This window comes from Mesitornis unicolor, unplaced genomic scaffold (genome assembly GCF_000695765.1).
Source record: "Mesitornis unicolor isolate BGI_N332 unplaced genomic scaffold, ASM69576v1 scaffold4298, whole genome shotgun sequence".
Taxonomy (NCBI): Eukaryota; Metazoa; Chordata; class Aves; order Mesitornithiformes; family Mesitornithidae; genus Mesitornis; species Mesitornis unicolor.
Window position 1 is genome coordinate 24,934 of NW_010203736.1, and position 6,000 is coordinate 30,933.

Consider the following 6,000-nt stretch of genomic DNA (forward strand, 5'->3'; position numbering starts at 1 on the left):
AAAAGTTTTAGGCACTTTATGGATGAAAAATGTATTTAAAAACCACTAAATTCAACAGGATATTTCATTTTACTATGACCACGTATCTTAGGATACCTTCTGAATTTGCACAGCTTATTAAAATGTGTTGTGCGGAACTCCTATGCATGCATCCCTGTAGAGATATATGCTGAGTGCCAGTCAGCTGCAAAGTTAATTCCCAAGGCCTTCTGACTTGGAATTCTATACTGAAGGCTACATATCTCTTTATACAAAAAGTCTGATAGATAATGCACTGTGTGACAGTTGAAACAAAGCTTGCCTTGTTTTTGCTAATCTGTAATGCTACCCCAATTTAAGTGAATATGGAGATGCCTACCTACACTTGTAGTGGCTTCTCCTTTTCAAATATACAAATTCCTTCTCACTTCATTATCTAAAAAGAAGCTTGAAATTTTGTTGCCAATATTTTTGTAACAGACAGATTAACTCTAAGAAATGTAGCAGTTTATGTGGAAATATTTCTGATTCCTTAAAGGGCATCCTTCACACAGCTATCTGTATAATTTATGCTGGATCAAAGAGTTACATGGATGTAAGCAAGATATTATTACAAACATACAGAATTATTGGTCATAGTAGACACACACTGAGTACCAAATATACAGTATTTCCATGTATTAATCCATTTGTTATAAATTTACTTTATTACAGTAAATGGTTATAAAGAAATTAAACATGAATGTTTTCCTACAGTTTATAAAATTCCTCGGATCATCCTATGTTGTTCCATACTTTGTTGTTTCTCTGTTTGAAAAATATAATGTTTATGCCATTCATTCAGGTTCCAACACAGCCCAAGGCTTGTAGTAGTCACCATAGACAAATGCCAAAACATTAAGATTCAGACACTAAAATTAACTTATTATGGGAGAGAAAAGATGACTTCATTTAGAGCATTCCACAGTGAGAAAATTGCAACTGTTGAGCAGATGTTTCTTTCGGCAGTTATATCACACAGTGCTACTCAGGAAAAGCTTATTTTATAGTTCAGATGCTAGGAAGAAAATGTTGTGAATTGCAAGCTGCTGTTAGTATCCAAAGACATTTGGTTTTGGTTTGACATATGTATATAGTACCTTTCAGTCAGAAGCAATTAAACATTTATATTTTCTGTGCTCTGGGCTGTTTTGTAACCTATTCTATGCTCATACTAGGTTCTTAGTTAAAATATTTTAATATTTACAGCATCTAAGAAAAACTGATGCATTTATAAGTGCCAATATTTGAAAGCTTCATTATGCCAATACCTTAGCTGGTTTTGATCTACACTGCTGATCTAGTTTAGGACCGTTCAAAAAAGAAAAATGTACTTAGATTTTCATCACAGCTGCCCTGAAGACTACTATATTATCCTACTATGGGAAGCCTCTGTCAATATGACAATATTTGGGTCTAGACAATTCCGTAATACACATTCTGCCTAAACAAACTTGCAGCAGCTAGAGGCAAACAAGAAAAAAAAGCGAATAATTTGTAGAAATTTGTCCAAATTGTCAAATGTTCAGAGTTCTCTTGATCCTTAGAATTTCCAGTTTCAATTAAAATGGTGAAATAAATAAAATGCTGGAGACAGAAATAACAATTTCTTTAAAGTAATGCCAAATACTATATATATAACACTATTCAAATATACCTTGACCTTTTAGCCTAGCTCTTTGAATGTTTTCATTCACTAGTTTTCTTTTTAAAAATCACCATTTTAGTATAAGTAAAATTTTTATTTCATCTAATGCAAACTGTAAAATACACATGCAGATGTAAAGTATACTCCAAGTAAGCCACCTCTGTTCTGTAAGGAACAGCAGGAAGAGTTTTAACCATCTGATTCAAAACAGAGATATTTATCAATCCAAACACTGGCAAGATATAAGCATGCTATTTATACACAGCTGGTTACATCTTGGGAATAGAAATTCCAGTTAGAGAAAATATTACTTCCTCGTATTTCCTGAAGAATATCATGCATTATTTAAGTAAAAAAAGGAATGAAAATGTTTTTGAGGTAATCATTCCAAGACAATTTTTTTAAAGTATTAAACACTTCTTGTTTTGAAAGGCACTTAATCTCAGTCTTTAAGTGTTTTTGTTCGTGTAAATAAAGACTTCCAATAGGTAGTATGCATTTAGGCAACACTTGTGTATGCAGAATTACTGAAGCAACTATGTTTAAAAATCAGTAAGGGTTTTGAGCTCTACATTTCTATGATTTGGCTGTTATTTTCAAGTGGTAGTAAGGCTACTTCTTAAAAAGCACTATAATTAAAGTGTTGGGGATTTGCGTGTTGTCTGTTTGTTTGTTTTTTTTAAAATAGCCTCTAAGAAGATGATAGGGAATTGACCACTTTAAAAAAAATATTTTCTGCCTCTTAAGAAGGATAGTGTGGAAACTCCACACTATCCATGATATTTATATGCTCCACTCTGAGCATATAAATGCGGCAAATGTGAAATTTTGTGACTGTTAGGATTTACTGTAAAACTAATTAATAAATGTCATACATCTAAAAATAAAAAGGCAAGCCTAACAGATTTACTTAACAAAAACCTCAGGAATTTAAATGAATTTTTCATGGAAAAGAAGCTGTAGTCAATCAAAATAGTTAAGTACAAGGGCATTGATGGGCCTAATGTCTATAGAAGGTGCTGTGGAAGACCTGCTGGATATATCTGAACTAGAATAGAGTTTCACACTGTCATTAGAGAAGCTCTTTGTACCTCCCTCACAGAAGTGTTTGACTTCACTGAAGACCACCTCACTACACATTATGTTTTCTGATGATAAGAATCTAATGGACACTGGCCTGTGAGGCTGCAGTCTCTTGTGGATAACTCACAGCTTCCTGAGCTCTCTGCAAATAATGCTTAACCTGCAGCAGACTTGATGACACACAAACAGCATGGGAGAGGAACTTTCCATGAAGAAAGAACTTTCCTTATTGTCACGCTGCCTCCCATTTCCAATGAGACAGGAGGAAAATAAAGCTCTGGTAGCAAGAGGTTCAGATAGCAAAAATGCCTGTCCTTATTACAGAGGCTTTTCCTTGAACAGATGCAATCAAACAGAGATGCAAGTGAATTCACTCAATTGTCCTTCCTCACATCTCATTCAGTAGGCTGCAGTTATTTAATAAAAGAGGTCAGCACAATCACAGTATACAAACACAGAATGAAAGGACAGCCATTCATGAACTTGCAGATTCATGTTTTTCAAAAGCTAGATAAATTATTTCATTTGGTGCTGAATGTAAACATATCGCAATCTTTCACTGATTTTTATTCGCTGATTTTGCTAATTCTTCAAGGCTAAGTATCCACTGTGCCCATGACACCTAACAAAGATTTCTTCTCCTCTTGACCTAATAGTGCCCAAACTGGGTAAAATAAGAACTGTGGGACCAGACCTTAACTAGTCACTTCTACCAGACAGCTGGCATCTAATATTGACCTTCCAAACCTGTGAAATATTCATAGACTCATTCAGCTCTCATCTGACACTTGTACTTTTCCTGCTTCTTCACTGTCTTCCAGGAGTCTTCATACACACTGCTGGAACTCAGTAGGCAGTAGGGAATGAACTTGAAATATGCAGTTATGCCTTACCAGCAAAAGCAGCAGCAGACAGAATACATTACTGTACAGTAGATTAATTCATTTTAATACAGTTTTCAAGTAAATTTTCAAGTAAATATTCAAGTGAATAGCAAAACTGAATTATATGAGTAATAGAGGGAAAAAATAAAAGGAAGCCTGTTGGTTGAGGACATCCTAACATGTAAGTAGACAGTATCATCTGCGCAGTAAGACATTAATCTCTGAGAAATAAACATCTATTTCTCACTGTAAAATGCCATGACTCTAGGATAATAGCAACAGAATAAACAAATTGCTCAAGAACCCCAGAAGAGCTGATTGTAACTGAATATGCCTTTCACTAAATTTGTTCATACAGGTATAAAAGTGCTATATGGAGACCATTAAAATATCAGCAAAGATATCATCATATATTTCATTAAATGCCAGGCACAAAAATATTTTAAATACAAAGAAATGGATAATAAAGTTATCTCCTTCTGTTGATAATATACTCATTGATCGTCAATGCAATTCAAGGAAATCCTCAGTGTAGTTCTGTGGATACATCTTTATGTCTCTTCCCTGCAAATTTATTTCTCTTACCATATCCAATTAAAGCTTTTCATCCATATCTTCGAGGATCTGCAAAATTTCACTCTTAGCCACATCTTTTTTTTCAACCTGCATACCACTGCCTATTCCCCTAGCAACCAACTTCAACATTTCCTTTCTGAATTTTCTCTTACATTTGATTTTTCTGTTTGCTAATATATTTTTCTCTTTCAAAGTGCTTCTTTAAAGCAGATTTCTACTGCTAAAGCAGATTTCTACTGTGTAGAAAGCAGTAGAAAGCACTTTCCCCCCATTTTTTAGGAGAATGTATTTCTTCAAAACACTGCATCATTTAGTGAACAAAATGGAAGTTTGTGAATCCATGTATATGAAATACATGGTACGCATCTCCCAGCTACTGTTCCACATACATTTCTGCATTCTTCCTTGCAGCTAGTTTCTGTGTATTCTCTCTCTCGCTGAATCCTTTTTGGACTAATTTCCCTTTTATTAAGTCTATCCATACTCCCCTCTTAACACACTTTCTTTATTTAGATATTATTTGGCACAGTAAATTACAACAAAAACCTCACAAAAAACCAAAAAACCTCTCACATTATCCTCCTTTGATCTGAAATTCTACCTAGATGAGTACATTAAACTGTAAATTAATTTTTTAAAGTAACTTATTAAAATCTATTTTTTTCAAAACATTCTATTCTTTTTGCAACATTCTCCTTTTCTAGCTAGCATTGTCTTCACTTAGCTAGCAGTTCTAGCAAATAAATATCACATCTGTACCTGGTCACAGGCAACATCAAACCAGTGTCTTTGTGAACATATGTTATGAAAAAGTCTTGATTTGCACAGACGTGTTTTTTTCAATGGTATCCTGACTCACTTGCCCCACTTTGAATGCTGCCCCCTGAAACCAGTAACAACGTAAGGTGTCTTTTAACCTAACCATTTTGTATTGGCCCACACAAATGCAAAATTGAAAACAGTAGTATTTATAATTTCACAATTTTTTTCCACCACAGTTACCACAATGATGTCTATGTAATTTAATGATTCAAGTAGTTACATTAATGTCTAAAACAAATTATGCTTTTCATTTGGAAGACCAACTCCCAATGCAAGCAAATTTCTCTGGATTACTTTGGAGGGCCAGTGAGTTTACCAATAGGCCACCAGATAACCTGCAGATCATGAAGCAATAGCAAGGTTGATATTTCAAGTCTTTTTATATGTCTGCATTATACGTATTCTTTCCTCCCACCCAGAGGCCCTCTCACCCTCAGAAGTATTCCTGTTTTTATATTCCTTTTCTATTGTTTGGTGGAAATACATAACTCAGAGGACATGTTTTATGTTTTAGGACTTTTTTGATAATGCATCAGCGACTGCAATTGCCAGTTTCCTATAGGCGGTTAAGATGATACCAGTGAGTTTTCTCTAATTCTTTTATCACACTCTTGTGTTCAAAGAATTTTTTAGCTTTCTGTATTTTGCTGTATACACCTAGTCACTTTCTCTCTCTTTTCAAAATTTATTTTTAAAACCACTTGTTTTAGAAATCTTCATTACTCTTTGTCTTCTAACACTGCCAACTTGTACTTTGTCAAGTATACTTCTCTGAGACAGAAAACACTCTTTTCTATATTTTTGAACATAACATTTCCATTCATGGAACTTTAACACTTGCCAGTTAAAATATAATTGTACTGTTGTATGAATGTGACCTTCTGAATGAGAACAAATAGATTCAGCCTATCATTAGCTGTTCCTTCACAGTTCCTTAGTAGGGTTATACGCAAACATAAACTGTCCTGC

At 34.2% G+C, this 6,000-nt stretch overlaps 1 protein-coding gene across 1 annotated transcript in view; it reads right to left on the minus strand.

Moving 5' to 3' along the window:
- LOC104545622 (chromosome unknown open reading frame, human CXorf30) overlaps nt 1-6,000 on the minus strand; it is a gene marked incomplete at its 5' end in the record, with an annotated part of 89,273 nt that overhangs the window by 22,277 nt on the left and 60,996 nt on the right. The gene's annotated exons all lie outside the window — the stretch shown is intronic.